Here is an 18,995-nt window from a genome sequence, read left to right on the forward strand (position 1 = left end):
AGAAAATTTTTGAAAATAGAAAGCGATCTAAAATGTGCAGTGGAAATATTAACATATTGTAGATTCAGTGGCCACTTTGAAGGTGTTTTTGATATCTTAAAAATCATGATAATTATATTTTGAGCTTGGCAATTCTTCCGTGTTTTGTTGTCTGTGTTGCCAGTTTATCAGAATCGAGTTTTTATTAATCTAGCAAAAAAGCAGAAATGCAACATCAAAATGCTGTTTCATAACAATAAATTCAAACTCCATCAAGGGATTCCAAAAACAAATTCGCAACCTAAAGCAGTACTGACTGGGAAAACTATTTGCCTAGTGAGGAAGAAGATGTAAACAAACATGAAAACGTTACTAGTTGTTGCTAAGTGATGCTTTATCTCTATCCCCCCAAAGCAGAAAAAACTTCTCCACTCCGCTCCAAATGGCAGCTTATTATTTTGACTGATTAGAGTTGTTTTGAAATTTAAGGTCCCAGCATCATCAGTCAGGTCGAAAATATCATCTACTGAATCGTTATTCTGGTGTCAGATTTTTGTTCATGGTTCCTGGAACCTGGATTTGAAGAGTTTGAAGTCAACAAGTTTAGTCCAGTGTGCAACAGGGAAGTCATTTGAGATCTTTACTTTTCCTAACACAGTTTATTGACGTTTGTTTGCCAATTCTCCATGAAGAAAAGCTGCTATTAGTAAACGATTCTAAGACATTTGGTACTGCGCGATTCTCCTAAAAGTAACTGAGCTACGCTAACTCTCAGACTTCTAGCATTTTTTTCGATAGGAAATCGAAATATTCATTAAGCGCTGGACAAGGACGGTAGTGACCCGAACTACTAGCGTTTTCTCTACTGTTGTGTAATACGCTTCACGCTAACACGGTCTGTGTCAAGGCATGAATGAAGCCGGAAAATTGGAATCGAAGCCGTGCTGCGTTGGTCATATTTTAACCTTCTAGTGGGAATTTTTCTGCATATTTGGTTCTATTTTTAGTTTTGCTTTGTTTAATGTATTGTTTTGGATACCTGTGTTTCTATATTTATTTCTATTCAGCGAAATCGTCCTTAAAATTCTTTAAGCTGAAATGAACGTATTCGATTTTGATGACTCTTTATACATGTTTTTGACTAAAGGACTCGAGATCATATACGCAGTTTTATTGTTGTCACCTGTGCTTTCTCCAGATTATATTTGTCTATTTTCGAAAATATGGTTGTATATCATACAGAGTTGGCCAAAATAACTGACGCATTTTTTTTTTGTGTAGTTGCCCTTATATATACATTTCAGTCATTTATCTGTCATTTCCTAAAACCTATACTTTCGTACTAGATTTTCCTTGAGACTTTGAGTCTCATTCCAAAAATTAGTCCAATTAATGAAAATGGATTATAAAAGGAAACGAATTTTGCAGCTTCAGTCGTCTTCGCAGTATTCGAACTCCAAATTTGGTGGAAGCGGTTCGTCGAAATCCGATCGATCGATGAATAACACGGACAATTATTTAAAGTATCTTGCAGATCAATCCGAAATATATTAAAAAAATATTTGTGGTTCAGAACTAACAAAAACTGTAAAATGCACGAATTTCCACAGGGAAACCAAAAAACCTCTCAAAAAGTCTATATCCAGAATGATAGAATCCATGCAACATGAATCCTAGATATCTTCCTCACATTCCGAACCTTTGAACGATTTCAAAATCGTTCATCCGTGATGGTTTGGGAAGCAATATTCTCGCAGGGTCGTCTTCCTCTACTTTCATAAGGAAGAGCGTCAAAATCAATGCCAATTACTATCTCGGAAACGATTTGAGCATCTGATGTATCAATCTTCGGAGACCGCGAATGGGCGTTCCAGCAAACTTCTGCCCCTTCGCATCCACAAGCTTGGTACAAGGAAAATTTTCCGGATTTCATTCCCAAAGAATTGAGGCTGGCTCCTTCACCAGATGGAATCCATTGAATTTTTCTGTTTGAGGAATAATGGAGGAAAAATTCGAGGGCATAAAACCGAAGGGGGTTGAAAAATTTAGGGCAAAAAATGTGGAACGATATACCTCATCGTATGATGCGTGCCGCTTACTTTCCCAAAACGACGAAACGAATAAAAAGCGGAATTCCACAAAATAGTTTAGGTGTTCCGTGAAGAAGGTAGGATATGTAGTGCAAATAACAAAATTATTCGGTTCTACAAACCACTTAGGAACTAAGAACTTGATGAAATTTGGGAGACCTCGTAGCATCACGAGGAATGCTCGAAATTTCTATTAGAACGTTCAACTTTCGTTATCCATCCGAGAGATTTGATCTTATTGTTCTACAGATTTCACGAAGGTGTATGATGTTTCACAGCCATTATGACTTTTGTGGAGTCTCATGAAGGTTAAAAAAATAAAAAATCTTCCAAACCACTCAGGTATTAGATCAGCTTAGTTTGTAGATCATCATCATCATTCTTGGTGACACAAGAAGTTGTACTAATTTAATGTCCGAGAAGTGGTTGACAGTATCGTTGAATCTGTATAACATCTAGATCTGAATCTTGGGGCTACAGGTTATCACAAAATATTTGGAAGGTTATATGCAAAGCCACGACTGAAAGTTGACTTAGAACTACATAAGATTGTTTGTTACATAACATGTATTGAATACAGGGTGGCGACTACCGGGAGAATCAGGGAATATCAGGGATTTAATTTTTCGATCAGGGAATTTATTTCAGTGCATTCGATGTGGACGCTCACCAGCAACCCTACAACAACACTCAATAATAATTAGGTTACTCAATTTGCTCTTTCCGACGCGAAAACGAAAGTACCAATCAATGCCAAATGAATTGAAAATATGCAAAAAATAATCGATCATTTTTAATTGACTGAAACTATGCACTCGTACTTGGCTCAGCAAACTAAGTATTAGTTCCAGGTAGAAGAATTTTCCATAAGACAGTATCCATTTTAGCATAGGCTTTATTTAACTCTATTTCCGCGGAGTGATAGGGTTTCCCTCGATAAATGACCTTCAAACTATTCTTACTTAGCAATAACATGCACAATTTGCACAAACTCTAATAAAAATTAAATAAATAAAAGATCAATCTGTTCTCCAACCGTTCCATCCTTGAAAAGTATAATATATAAGAATATTTGTTAAACTGCAAGCAAAGTTTATATTTCAGTTGAATTCCCGCGGGGAATGGATAAAAGCATTGTAGCACTGGAACTTTTTGTTCAGGGTGGCCAGCGATCCGGGAAAACCGGGAAAAAAACGGGAATTCGAAAATGAACCTGGAAAACCGGGAAAAACCTGGGAATTTCAATACTAAACCGGGAAATTTATCATATTTATTTTGAACATTATTTTTCATTTACTACATGCGTGGGATCTGTTGTATTAGTTCAACGCGCTATACATTTTCTGCCATCAGTTGGTCTCAGGGTAAGATGCTGGAGTAACAAGCCAGTCGTTATATGTTAGATTCTTGGCTAAAAAAGACGACCGTTATAGTCAATAGGATCCTAGCGCTAGCCCCGCAATTGTTCTGTATACTAACAGTTGGCTGCCATTCTTTTTTTTTTCTAAGTTGTCTTCCTTCTCATTCACACTGATTAGGACTTCAATAGTAAGTACCGATCAAACATCAAAACAATCACCCCTTTACAGGATCAGCGTCTGATGTTATTTATGTCTGAGTATGTTTCAAAGTTATGTACCAAATTATTTATATTTTTTGTTAAAATTGATAATAATGATAATAATTATTATCATATGATTATTTGATTATTTGATGAAACAAGATTCGAATTTTAGGTTACAAATCGCCAACAAAAACTTACAAAGCCCAGGGAATGTTGAAACTTCAAATTACTAAAAAATATTTTGAAGGCCAGAGAAGTCAAGAATGATTCCAATCAGGCTTTATATGTTAACTTGAAATAGGCAAAAACTAAACTATGATAAAAAATATCTAAAGCCTAAAACAATTAACTCCTCCACCAACCACGCTGGATCTGGGTTCGAATCCCAACACCATAAGTGTCGATGGTTGTGTGATGACGTGATCCACTCACAATCAACCAAAACTGATCTAAATTCAATCCTCCGGAGATTTTCTGAGGAGAAAAATCTCTGGGTTCTTATATCGCATGGGAAAGTAAAGCCGTTGGCGCCGGTCCGTTAACCAACGGGTCGTTAGGGACCCTAGTTGAAGTCGCATTCCCGGGTGTTGGCGATTGACACAATAGTGGCGGGAATAGACCGACGGAAAATAAGCAAAAATTTGCACGACGAAGCTATTCAGCATCGTTAGAGAATAGATTGATGTTTAATATGCAATACATTTAGTGTTAATTATGCATATAGTTGATTAGTAATAAGAGTTTGAAGTTCATTGTTTAATGTAAAAACTGATTTTTCTTCACTAAAAAAAATCAATTTTTGATAAAGATTATTGTTGAAAATTCTGAAATTTAGAAGGCGGATTCAGAAAACACAAAACAAGCTTCTTATTTAGCTCGAAAAGGCAAATATTGTTTCTAAGCAACAATAAAATTGTATTGAAGCTCGAATGAAGAAACAAACAACACAAATATAAATCAATTTTAAACCTGAATCTAACAAAGTCGGTGAACACCAGAAAATGGGTAATAATAAAGTTAAAAAAAGGAAAAAGTTGGTTCTCAAACAATTTCCAAAAAACGGCTATTATTGCAGATTCAGGCAAGGCGAAAAATTATCTCGGTTCAGGGTAAAAAATGTGCTCAAATTATTTTGGAAACTCTGAAAAATAACTAGAATGTTTCCTCTCATTCACTAAAAATGGCTATGAAAAAGTTATTAGGAAACAAGAAAAAAATAATTTGAAGTAAAATTTTTTTAAGTCAATTGAATTTAAAATTAAATTTTAAATGAGATAATGGTGTCAAAAAGGGGTATTTAGTTGAAAAGTTGCTGAATTTCAGTCTGACCAGAAGTTAGTAAAACAAACCCTAGAATAGATTCAAAATTGAATTCAATAAAATCCACAATTATATTTAAAATTCAATTTAGAATTAGTGGAAAATGAATTTTTATATTTTATTAGGCTAAAATCCGTAATAAAGCTTGAAACAATTGATGAGATTTCTCAAGGCTTGAAATAATAGAAAATTATTGCAAAGATTTGTCGTTTCCGAAGCTCAGCCAAACAATTTTGAACTTAAATTCCAAATTTGTGAAAACGTATGTATTAAAGTTTTGAAAAAACAAAAACCAGCTCTACAAGACGTCGAAAAACTCAACCAGAGAGTGCAGAAAGTTACAAATATCGCTTTCGTTGAACAGTTTATTTAAACCAGTAATTAATTTATGTAAGTCTCAAATGACAGAAAATTGAACGGTTTGAAATAAAATTAAAACTCTTGTGAAAATATTCTGAAGCATGAAGCTCACATTGAATTTAAATTATATCTTGAGGCTGGGTGAAATAATGAAAATTTTGAGAGAATGATATTTTCTGCACGCTACACGTTTCAAAAAGCCCCAAGTGTGCCCTATGTATTAGACCTCGTTCAGGATTTACTCAATGGGCCGAGTTGCATTCCTCAGCCTGGCTGAGTCAGCCATGAAAAATCGAAAAATCAACAGCAAATAGATGAGGGGAAGTAGTTAGCTCTTTTCAAGTTTTGAAATGAAATAAGGGGCCATCCACATACCACGTGGACAGATTTTTAACGATTTTGACCCCCCCCCCCTCCCCCTGCGTGGACAACTGCCCATATAAATTCTAAAAAAAATGTATGGACCGTGGACATTAGCCAGACCCCCCCCCCCCCCCAAAGCTGTCCACGTGGTATGTGGATGGCCCCTAATGATATTAAAATCAAAATTCTTTCACAAATTTATTTTGTCAATGAATAAACGTGGTTGAACTTGTATATTTATGCTTTTCAAAACCGGGAAAAATATCAATTTCTAACCGGGAAAAAACCGGGAATTTGAAATTGGAAATCTGCTGGCCACCCTGTTTGTTGTACAGATAAACTTTTTGAGAATGAATTGCAGGGAACTGATGATACCTTGTACAGGGCTTAGACGGTTAGACAATGCAACAGTAGTGATTTAGTGACCAAAATTTTTAGAAATAGTGACTTTAATTTTTTTTTAAAAGTATCCAACAATACTTACAAGTCATCAAGTAGTGCGCGCATTTTATGCTAATTACAAGGTTTTTTTTTGTGAAAAACAGTGGTTAAACGAGATTGTTTCTTCGGTTTCTTGCACTTTATCATCATCACGCCATAGATATAGATGAATCATCATCACGTTCACAATTGCTTCCGAACTATTGATGCACCTTCTAACATCGCCTGAGCAAGCTTCACTATCGCCTTTGTCATATTCCAGTAATCAAAAATTGTGATTATTTTCTTGCAATCAATGAACTGAAGAATCAAATACTTGCTCAGTAGTTTGAATGTGTTCTTAACTCGAAATATAGTGAGTCTTATTAAAGACAAAGTCACACGTTAATGTTATCAAATTTCTACCCCGGAATTTTACCAGCAGAATTAATTGAAACTAACCTAAAAAAGAATAAATCTATCATTAAAATTGATATGGGATTTTAAACATTTTAATTGAATTTATTCTCATGAAATTCTCAGAAATAGTTCCAAAATGAATGTTTTGCCAAATTATGGTAAAATGCCAAAAATACTTAAATTTTCAAGCCGAAAAAGAAACCCGCTGAGGTTTAAAGTTGTCGACTAATCAATTTATGATGATACGCGCTAATAAATCTGAAGTTTATTCAAGTGGAGCTGCTCTTCTTTACATAGAAAAAGCATTCGATAGTGTTTAGCATGAAGGTTTGAATGAGAAATTGTTAATTTCTTATTTTCTGATTTTTAAAGTCAAGATTTTAAAACAATTATTCAACTGATCCAACCAGAATTCCAAATCTGACTGATTTTCTTGTCAAAGCTAATAGTTAATTGATAACACTGTCCTGTGAACTTTGGTGCCCCTAGACGTTTCGGAAATGCCTCAAGAAGTCTTCAGAGACTTCAATAAAACTTTCCCGTAAGTAAACGGAAAAACGATGAACACGGCTAGCCATTACTTTTCTCTGCGGCCTTTTCTGCATTTTTTTTTTGCATTCACCAGGAGCACCAAAAGGAGCACAGCTTAAAAAGCTATAATATTTCTAGGGAACTTATTTGTGCTCTAGGACAACTTTTTTAACTTTTGTCGACCAGTGTAATTTTTATTTTCAATTTTATCAAACTGACGTGCTTCTCAACAAGAAATGTTTTTGTTCAAAGTCAAGTTAGCAAAGGCGAAGCCAAACTGTTTCCATTACTGGTGAGAATTTTAGCAGGAACCAGTTTAAGTCTGATCCATTTTAGCTTTAAGATTTAGGTGATAAAACCTACGATAGTCGTAATTTGAATCAGTTAAAAATAAATTTAAATATTCAGGGAAAAAAATTTGGAACATCAGGGAAAATCAGGGAATATCAGGGAATTTATTTTTGAAAATTGAGTCGCCACCCTGGAATATTTTTAAAATTCAACTCTACACACCTATTATTACGACATCACTAAACACGAACGGAACACATTTTACAATGCAAACAAGATCCAACAGTCAGAATGTATGCAGGTTAAAAGAAAATTTCATTTTAAATTCTAGCGCGAAACGAGAAAATATTAAAGCTTTAATTCATTTGTTCGGCTGTCCTGGAAAGAACAGTTTGTTAATCAATTTGAAATCGGATAGGATGTAGATTGCACCTCTGTGCTACCCTAACAGCGGAATTTATAGTGAATTTGTTTATGGCGAAGGCGTCGAATCATCTGTTTATTTTAATGGAAGAAAGCAAAAAATATAAAATCTTGTACACATTTGATTCAAATAATATGTATTACCAAATTTCGGTGAGGCACTCGGATAACAAAATGGAAGGTTGTTTTTACACTCAAAACTCAGCATCCCAAAAACATTAGTGTGTCGCCAAAATACGGCAAAGCTTTTACACTGAAAGAAATGTCGACCAATGCATGTACCGTTGAAGCTGCCGCTACCGCACAATCCGCATCTACCACTGCCGCTGCTACCACTACCGTTGCCGTTACTTCTGCTATCCGGTGCTACTGAGTTAGGAACAGTCTAGTGGTCATCCACTAGTAGAAAGTTGAAGAGGTTGTTTATAAGACACGACCGCAGAGTTAACGTAGAATACGACAGCCTGTCATATGTCAATGTATGTCTTGGAATAGGTTTGGGAATACACTCAATTGGGGTTAATTAATTTAATGGTCTCTCTTCTCCAGATGACGTTTACCTCTATAGCCGACACCGGTAACGACAATGAACAACAGCAGAAGCTATGTGCAGCTATGCGGTTTCACTTGCTGTCGTATCCAAAACAAGAATGAAATTGAATTATTTTGAGGCTGTCTTTCGTATCAAGTTGCACAAAGATATCTTAATTTAGGCAGTGGCTACGAAGAGGCTATATACGAGGGCAAATAGTGCATTCTCCTTCTATAGTATAACAGTTCAAATAACAATTTTCTGCATTTTACGATAGCGTAGATTATTTTACAATTGATTGCTGCAATTAGTAAGACTTGAGCGAAAAATTTTGTGATTCAGGCTCAGTAGCTCAAAAATTCTTCAGGTAAACTTTGAGGCTTAGTTGAAGTCAAAAAAGGTTAATTGTGTTGGTTAATGCCATTTATTTACAACTGAATAATTTTTCTCAACATGGCAAATTTTCTATTTCGTTCTGAATGATTTACAGTGATAATTAAATTCAACATGAGGTGATTTATTTGCAGTTATATATAAAAATTTTGATCGCTATACTACTAGCCACACACGCTATATAGCAAGCCACACACGCTAGACATGCACACGCTATATAGCAAACCACGCACCTATATAGCGTGCCACATACGCTATAAACATGCACACACGCGCTACAGACATGCATACACGCTATAAACATACACACACGCTATACAGCTAGCCACGCACGCTATATAGCAAGCCACACACGCTATATAGCAAGCCACACACGCTACATGGTAAACCACGCACGCTAGCCACACACGCTATATCTAGAGAAACATTTCGAAAGGTCCTATCTGCTTTGATCGATCACTTTCATTCATCACCACAACTTACTAAACACTTTTTATGCCACGTTATTCGCACGAGTTGATAGTGGAGGGATCGCCTTAGCCTTCTGAACGGAAACTACGCTCGGGAAAGTTACTAAAGCTGAACCATTACCAAAACAAAAAGACGCTCCGGAAAAACGATAAAAGCAGATAGGACCTTTTAAAATGTTTATCTAGATATAGCACACACTCCTCAAAGCACCTGGCGGGGCGAGTCTGTTTCAATTTCGGGTTGTATTTACCCAACGATATCTGAATTGAATTACCGCTGGTGGGGTCTAACTCAGATCGAAGGGAAGCCGAACTGAAAGAGGTAGGAACTGCAGCTAACCACTACCACCGCCGTTGTTGCCCGCTGCTGATCCATGCTGCCTTCGCCTACTGCCATCGGTGTTGATGTCTGCTGCTACTGCCTGCTGCTAGTAAACTGATTTGCTTGAGGAGAAACAAGCTCTTATATAGCCCAAAGAGTGCATTCCCGGCTAACTAGGTACTCCATTCTGTCGTCCTTTTTAGGGAAAGGCAGCAAGCGACCAATCAAAAGTCGACATTTGTAATTCGACAATGTGCAACAATTTTCAATAGTACAATAGTTTGAACAATCGGATTACAATTTGCTGCATTTGAACGGGTGCTCAAATGATTTTCCAATCGATAGCTGCAAAAATGACAGAAATCGGTTGGAAACTGACTGAGTTTAAAACGTTTGAAATTGGACAATTTTCGTGACGCCCTCGATGTTTTCGGTTTTGAAATTGGATCCCTGTATTGAAGTTGGGTCCCTGTATATGTTGCCGTAAGACGTATTCTACGTCAAAAAATTATTTTGAGCAGAAGCAAGCTCTTATATACCTCAAATTGTGCATTCCGGTTAACAATGTATAATATTCTGTTGACCGTGTTAAGAAAGGCGAGCATTAAACGACTAATCGGATCAATCCAAATCTGTGTTTCAACTTGGCTTGACAATTTTTATGGCTTGATTAGGTGTTTTAGTGTCGTATGGAATGCCGAAAGTCGAATTTACAACCGTTTTTGTTAAGGCGTTCCGAAATTTTGAATGAAGTGTAATGAATAAACGAGAAAATATTAACTCTTCAATTGAGTACTTAATTTGTCCTCAAAAGGACAATTTGTTGTTTGATTTAATATTGGATACGATACTAATCGCATCACTGTACTATTCCTCACAGTAGGAATAAGGTATTCCTCTGAAAACACAGTGAAAAGCTGTTTCCACTTTGAAAATTCGACGGATCACAGATTTTGATTGCCAGCATCACAAAATTATTGTGTGTTGTCGAAATACGGAAGCTTTTCAAGTGTCGTTGCTACCAGCTACTTAATGAGGACTGTCCTAGTCGTCATATACTAGTAAAATAATTAGATTGAGCCGAGCAAGCTCTTATGTAGCCCAAAAAGTGCATTAGGGGCCATCCACATACCAAGTGGACAGGCCTGGAGGGAGGGTATTTGTATTTATTATTATTTATTTGTTATTATAATTATTTATTTGTTTACATTCATCGGACGAACAGTCTGAATGAACAATAAAAAACTAATGACTAGAACTGTATCTGCACATAAAAGTTTGTAACACGATCACGAAAAACAGTAGAGGAACCATGAAAGTCGAACAAATAATAATATCTATTGAATAGAACGCACATAGTTCGAATAGGCTCGTTTTGTGAGTAGTCCGTCCTATGTTGTTGGAGCCTCAAAAAGCTTCGTTGACCCAGTGGACGTGGCAGCACGTTCACATCCATTTTGTTGAGAATCCAGGGCGCGTTAATCTCTCCTAGCAGGGTCTTGTCGCTTTTCGAGAGTGTCCATTCCTAAAAGTCTGCACCGGGCTTCGTACGGAGGTAGCGCATCTGGATTTCTCCAAGGATGTGAATTGAGTTACAATGGGTCTGCCAGGGATGAATCCATGCTGCTCATGCGAAATATATGACTCTGCTGCCCGGAAGAGTTCTGCGTTCATAAGTATCTCGAACAGCTTTGAACCAGCACATAGTGAGGTAACTCCACAGTAGTTAGATACGTCGCTTTTATTACCTTTTTTTAGAACTGGAAACATAATCGGCTTCTTCCAACATTCTAGAAATAGTGCTTGTGATAAGGACAGGGTAAAAAAGGCTTTCAATAGCGCACACAGTTCAACGGCGCATTTTATCAAAACTGTCGAAGGAATTCCATCCGGTCCAGACGTTTTCGAGGACTTCAATTTTTTAACAGCTGCTAGGATATCTGTGTTATTGAAATCACGGCAGTACATGGAAACCATACCAGTTGGGACATTGGCAAGCGCTCTCTCAATTTGTTGATTGCTGCATACTGCATCGTCAAATATACTAGCAAAACGTTTCGCAAACAGATTACATATTGCTTGAGTGGAGCTCGGGGTTTCGCAGCCCAAAAACATGCTTGAAGGCAGACCATGTTCCTTCCGCTTTTCATTAACGAAAGCCCAAAACCGTTTTGGCTGAGTTTTTGACGTTTTTTTGCATTCGCATTACGTACCGTGCTTTGTTGTAAAATTTATACTAGGTGCTCGCTTCAATGAATTTCTGTTTGGTGGCGGAATTTCGGTTGTCAAAGTTCTACAGCGTTGTTGTTTCAAATAACGAAGACGTCTATTGGTCCAAGGAGGTGACATTCTTGAGCGACGAACTGGTACGAATCTTGGAAGAAGCAGCGTGAGCGTTGCGTTAAAAAATTGAACCGCCTCGTTTACGTCGGAAGCATTGTAAATTGGTGACCAGCCGACAGACAAAAGAGCTTCTCTAAGGCCTTCAAAGTTGATGCGTATGGGAGCCGAACAATGCAGGTGTGTCATGATTGGAGGATGCAGAACATCAACGGGAATAAGCGCTTCGGGAGGATCTGAAAGGTGACACACCGGTACAGCCTCTTCATCCACAAATATTAGGTCTAGTATTCGGTTCAGATTATTGTTCCTTGAGTTGAGTTGTTCCACATGGATCAGCGACATATTATCCATAAAAATGTCACTAACGGAGACTGATTCGCTGGGCACAATTTGGGCGTACCCACCAGTAGCGGCCCGCCAGCACAAATCCGAAAGATTGAGATCACCGAATAGCATGAGAGTGTCGCACACATTTACAGATTCTGCAACGGAAGAAATCGAACTGTTGAGTCTTTCTATGACAAAGCGGTTTCTGGATAAGTCCGGGGGAACGTAAACCACGACTAAGCAAACCACTCGTTCAATGCAGTCAACCTTAACTCAAAGATGCTCTAGGCTGTCGTCGATACGAACCGTATAGAGAGTGGAATTAAGTGAGTGCTTAACAGCTATGAGAACGCCTCCTCCACGCGTTCTACCAGTCACTTCGGGAATGCGATCCTTCCTATATATATTTTGATACCAATCCTCAAAAATATCCAACAGTTGTTGCAGCTTTTGACAGTCTGAAAATTTGTCAATGACCATGAAAATTTTTAGATTGTCAGAATGAAACAACATACATCCTCTTCCAAGACAAATTGTGACATTATTTATAAACAAAATGAAAAAGAGTGGTCCAAGATTACTTCTTTGGGGAACGCCGTTTGTAAATCGTCAGGATTTGTAGGATTCAAATTTGACACTTAAGCTTCACTTAAACAACGATTTAATCAGGTCTTGAGAGACACCCATTCAAGCGAGTTTGTGGAGTATTAGGTATTCGATGGTCAATTTTATCAAATGCAGCTTTCGAGTCCTAGTATACAACATAAAACTGCTTTCCGTTTTCAAAACGAGCGATATACAGTCTGAAGTGAAATAAAGAAAGGTAGTTGTCGTAGAACGACCAGGATAAAAACCGTGTTGATCAGTACAGATGACGCTTCTTGTGTGAAACAGCATGTGATCAATTAGAAACTTGCCGCTCACTCACCGTTCCGAACCGACTTTTATGAACGGCTCATGGTTCACAATGATTCACGAGCGTTGACAGTTCGTATTGTCTCGGTAAACTTCGGGTTCGCGCGAACCCATCAGTTCTGGTGCGCTCAAAGAACCGCGGTTCTTTTTCGTGAGCCGTTCGTTCTTTCGCTCTTTTCCAAGAACCGGTTCATATGAAAGGCTCGTGAGCCGTTCGCACATCCCTACTACGATAGTTAAAAACATCTTGTCCGTTTTTATGGATCGGAATAATATGCGAGTTTTTCCAAAAAGCTGACAATTTGCCTTGTTGTAAAAAGACTAATTAAATATTTTTACTTGTGGATTGGCAAGCTCACTCATGCTCAGTGTACCTTCAGGTCCTGGAGCATTCGAGATTTTCAACCGTTTCACCGCCTTTAGTAGTGGTTCCTTGGTTATCTCAGAAACGTCAGCCGAAATCATGTTTAATGGGATGTCGGATCATCACTCCACAGTTCGCAGTGCCTAGTTTCGGTTTTCCCGAAGGTTCCTTTTGATTTCAGGTTCATAGGATTCACAGTTTTTAGGTTATGAATTTTTTCCTTTTTCAATTATAAACAACACATCAAAGTTGTATTAAAATGCTTGCTGAAATGCTGTCAATATTTTAGAACATTTTCAATATCTTCCCAGTAGCAACCAACTTACCTTTCCAAACGACATTGATAGCGTAGAAATCAGTTAATGAAATTATTCAACATTTAATAGTTAATTATTCAACACTTACCGTCTTTTTCTCACAGTCACTTCATCTAGTAAGTGCCAAATTTGCAATTCTCACAGACACTAGGTTGCCGAAACCTCACCCCAGGCGACTGTGAGAATTAGGCTGACGACACCTTTCCAGATGTCACATTTAAAACTTACGTTCTTATAAAATCTAAAAATTCAGTGGCGTCGGGTCTGCCTGTGCAACATGTACACTGCACAGGTACGCTATTCCCCAGCATCCGAGCATATGCAATTATCGAAATAAGATAACCTATAAAAACAAGTAAGCGTACTAGCGAAACCCTTCAATTCAAATCATCGTATACTTTGGTTTGATTTTCGTCTTTCATTTAGGGAGAGAACTTAAATGAATGTTTGGTGCACATGTGACGATATCAGCGATTACATTACATTTGTACATTATTTTTCTATGAAAAACAGAGACAATCTATTATACGATGTAAATATGCTTGATAACTCTACTGCAATAAAACAAAAAAAAATATACCAACACAACCAAAAAGTGAAATGTATTAAATGGAATAGTTATATGCTGTTGATGTTGAATTTTGTTGTTGATGCATAGATCAGAAGGATTGACCGCACCCCGTAACTAAGGCTCGCTTATATAGGTCACTGTCGCGGTTCATTATTCCAGCCGTTGCAAAGTGCTAGAAACCGAGACTCGAATAGTTGCACGATGCACTTTTCGCAACGGTACACCATAAACCGTAAACAATGTTTCGTGGTGTGCTCTTCTCTCTCCTGCTACTGCTCCGTTCTATTTCTATAAATTCGCTGCAGAGACACAAAAGTCAAAAAGTCGCAACACCAAATGCATTTTCCCCACTTTGCCAGGTGGGGGAGAAGGTGGCAGCAGCAGGAGAAACGATAAACTTTAACATTGCAAAAATGAAGAACGTTTTCTAAAATTATGATCTTCTCACACTGACTGCGGAACGGAAAAAAAACGTGTAAGACGGGTGCGGACAAATAGCGCGCACCAACACACCTGCAGCGGGCGGAGACTGTAGCAGCGTTTCTATTGCCGCCGCGTGATTGTCGAATGGTTTTCACCCATCGGTAGTGAACCGGTGTGAGTGCCCCTAAGGCTACTGACATACTGAGGCGTCAAATGAAGCGAAGCAAGAAGCGTCGCAAAAACGTCCGAGCTACTTCTTCGAACGTCTATATGAAACGCTTAAACCGGTCATACTGGAGCGGCAAAGACGCGTCGATAGAGGCGGCGAAACAGAACGAGTAGTGTTTTGACGCGCGTATATGTACGCGGTAATACCATATTCAGACTAAATCTTTTATCGCCAGGTGCTTTATATTTGCTTTGTTTGGGTTTGGTAATTTGAAAAAGCAAATAAAATACATTTTCGTTTAGAAAATGTTAAAATGTTTAGAAGAGGGTTGTGCAGTAAATCCATGTTCAGACTAAACCTGATATCGCCAGGTACTTAATATTTGCTTTATTTTGGTCTTAAATCTTAAAAAAGAAAAAAAGTAGGATAGAAAATACTATCGGGAAAAATTTTCAGGTCGTCGGGAAAATAGCACTGATATTATTGATTGATATTGTTGAGTTTTGATTCTTTGGTCGCGAAAATGCAAGCCGCTGAGTAACTAGCTGTGCTCACATGGGTTATTGAAATCCTAACAGATATTATAAATTAGTTGAACGTTGCTCGGGGTCAACGGGTTTAAAATTCAGCATAATTTCTTATATTTTTTACTACGTCTGTAGCTCACTTCAGTAATATTATTTTATTTCATGAAAAAATCTCTATGTTTACTAGAACGTAATTTTCCGTGCTTGAAGAAGCAAAAAAATCTTCATTGGACGAATTCATATTTCCTTTAAACAAAACCGCTACTGGAATCTAGGAATATGACAACACAACGCATTTGCGACGCTCGCGCCAGTATGTCATAGGAAGCTTCACCCAACGCTTCTGTTTATTCCGCTTCTCAAACGCTCAACGCTTCGCTTCATTTGACGCCTCAGTATGACAGTAGCCTAACAGAGTGATCAAGTTGAAAAGTTGGAACAAACTTGTGCACGACAAACATTCGTCACGGGCCGGCTCCGAGCATGCCGAAAGAGGAAACGGACCATTTTTTATTGGTAATGCGCAAAACTAGAAAAGGTGACAAAACACGACGTATGGCCACGAAGGTCCCATATTTTTTATACTTTGTATATGTATATTTGGTAAATGTCCGAAATGTTGTGCTGTCTGCTGAATTCAATGTTATGTACATAATATGCCGATTAACAGTTTTTTTTTCTCAATTGACTATTTGAGGATTCTCGCGGAATTTCATCTATGGAGTTGGCAAAACTTTGTTAGTTTGGCGAGATCGGTAATTTCAGTAGCTTTGCATACATAAAATCTAAACAGATAATCTTTAATTTGTTACTCAAAAAGTATAGGATTTAAAAAACTTGATCTATTGGGTGTACCAAAAAATATGCAGTTCCCGACTGGATGAATTGTTGTGGATTTGTGAACGGAAAATAATTGATGAGTTCTAAGAGCGCAAAACTGTGTCAGTTCCAAGCCGATGACAAAATAATTTATTGGCGGTAGATAATTTTGCCGTCCAACTTTAAGGCAATTTAAACAACAAGGGCAATTAAAACTTTACTTCTCCATGATTAATAACCCTTCAGAAAAGTGTATTAGGAATTTTTGTATCGTCGTCAACAAAAGTTTTCGGGCATCCAACCAAAAAATCGCGCATAACTCTGCACTTAACAACCGACAGCTTTCCGGATAGAGCATCCCTGAAATCTCGGTCCCTATTTCTCATCCCTTTAAATGTTTGAAGAGTGTCTTTTCCCGTTTGCTTTGAACTTGTGTGACAGTTCAGAGCTACCTGCTAGTGTTATACGGCGGCCAATCGTGTTTCCCTCTTTTAATCTTCTGCTTCTTTCTTAACGTGAAACCATGTCGATTCAATTCGGGAACCAGCAGCGATGAGTGCGTTTACGTCGCTCGGAGATACACCTCGTCGGTTCGGTGTGTGATGGTTACGGAGCATCCGAATCTGACGACGGCCCGCGCCTTGTGCGGCTCGCTCGGTGATGACGTAAATGGGCGAATTCGTTTCTGCAACCCACCGTGGCAGCCGCTTGCTTGCCTGCCTGCTCCCTTGGTGTGGAAGTATCGGCGCTACTTTTCCGACAGTGTGGTAAGTAGCGTAAAGTGAAGCACAGCAAGCAGCAGACACACGTACACAAGCTCAATGTTTTTTTTTTTCTCGAGCAACATAACATTGCTAGCGCGCCTGGCCTGGTGAATGCACGTGAACGTTCGAGGACGAGGCCAGATGCGATTTGTTGGAGCTTAATTTTTCTCTCGGTTGCGCATTGAATGCGGTTACTGGTGACGGTACGATAGTTGCCACCTATCTCCGCCGTGATTAGAGCACCCAAACCGTGAAGTACGCGTTCGTTTCAAAATGAAGAAAACATTCACTCAGCTGGCAACAGGGGCGACTCGTCCATAGGTGCAACCTGTGCAATGCACATGGGGACGTCAGGCAAAAAATGAATCTAAAATCCAAATTCATGCTCTTATTTTCTTGTTTTTTAGTTTTATTTTCAAATAGTAACAAAGGGAATTACTTGCTTTTATTCGCGGATAAAATTGTAATTACTTCCCCAAACTCTGATTTTCAGAATTTCTAGTTGAACAGGTAGGTTCAACAGCCACGAGTCGCCCCTGGCTGGCAATGCTACGGCCTTTGGCTTAGTCTGTGTTCTGGATTTGCGTACTTGCTGATCGGCAGTGTTGCTAGAAATGGTGTGTATTTTTTTATTCTTCATCCATTTCGAGTGCAGATTTGAGTCAATGTTTTAAGATTTTGAACATAATTTTTAATTTACGATTTCATAATTTGCAATTATTTGAGCACAGTTGCATCCTGAAGAATTTTGTATTTTGTAAACGAAAGTTCATTGGAACAAAATAAAAAAAAAAAACAATATATAACTCCCTTTTGACAACGTGGACATTTATTTAGTGATCAGTCATAAAAAAACTCAGCGAAAAATTACAATGAACTAAGATTCAGTCCAAAACCACCTAAATCAAAAAAGCTATAATTGAAAAGAATCCCATCAAAATTCAGGATAAAAGGGCTGAGAAACACACCAAGAGATCAGAAATGGGCAAAGCAGAAATTGATTCCAAGTTTTGCTGTAATTAATTCCAAAGTTGGAAGAGACAAGAAACAAAAATGATTTCGAATGTTGCAAGAAATTTTAGTTTATTGAGCGTCAGGAAAAAGTCGAAAGCTACTATGTATCAACAATGTATCCCAAATTTTGAAGGTAGAGAGAAAAAACACAAAAGTTTATGCTGAAAAACATCCCTAAAATCCAGAACAATTCTAAACAACAAAAGTTCAATTAATGGAAATTACTTTTAAAGTCATCTAAAACCAAAAACGACAATAATAACAGAGTAAAAAAAATTACGTATCATTTACAAAAGCCAATTTTTATTTAAAAATAAAAAAAAATATCTTAAATTTGCTTCAAATTGATTAAGTAATTCTGATGGAGGAAGAAACCAAAAAAGAAAGTTACAACAAAGTTTATGATAAATGATTTCAAATTATCTCAAAAATCCTAAAAGTACTAACGAGAGAAAACAAAAAAAAAAGAAAAATATCTTATTCTACCTAAAATTCTTGAGAAGTTTCTCAACATATCTAAGGAACCTTTCTGAAAAACGAAGAGGTCACGAATTAAATAGTTTCAAATTTATCTAGAATATAGCTGACAATGACTTAAAGTACCCCCTCTTTTTTTTGTAAGATTTGGACCACTACGACCATTATTTTGATCTTTTGTGGTATACCTCTTCTTTAGTCTAGGTACTCGTGGCAGACATATCACTATTGATGGAAGTGATCGTCGTTGTCATATCGCACCCTTTCTCCCAATTAGGCACTGAATTTCGTATGAAATGTATTACCTCATTAGGACTCGCAGACCAGACCTCAGAAGGCTCTAAAATTCCTTTTCCAAAGGCTCTTATTCTGCGTTTTATTAGTGCACTGCAGTGGCAGAGCAAATGTTCTGCGGTTTCACTTTCGAACCCGCAGAGACGACAAATTTCGTCATCTGACTGACCAATTTGTTTCAGGTGATGCTTAC

The 18,995-nt window shown here is 37.7% G+C and overlaps 1 protein-coding gene across 3 annotated transcripts in view; it reads left to right on the forward strand.

Moving 5' to 3' along the window:
* LOC129721038 (serine/threonine-protein kinase MARK2-like) overlaps positions 1–18,995 on the forward strand; it is a 221,366-nt gene that overhangs the window by 1,429 nt on the left and 200,942 nt on the right. The gene's annotated exons all lie outside the window — the stretch shown is intronic.

This window comes from Wyeomyia smithii, chromosome 2 (genome assembly GCF_029784165.1).
Source record: "Wyeomyia smithii strain HCP4-BCI-WySm-NY-G18 chromosome 2, ASM2978416v1, whole genome shotgun sequence".
NCBI lineage: Eukaryota > Metazoa > Arthropoda > Insecta > Diptera > Culicidae > Wyeomyia > Wyeomyia smithii.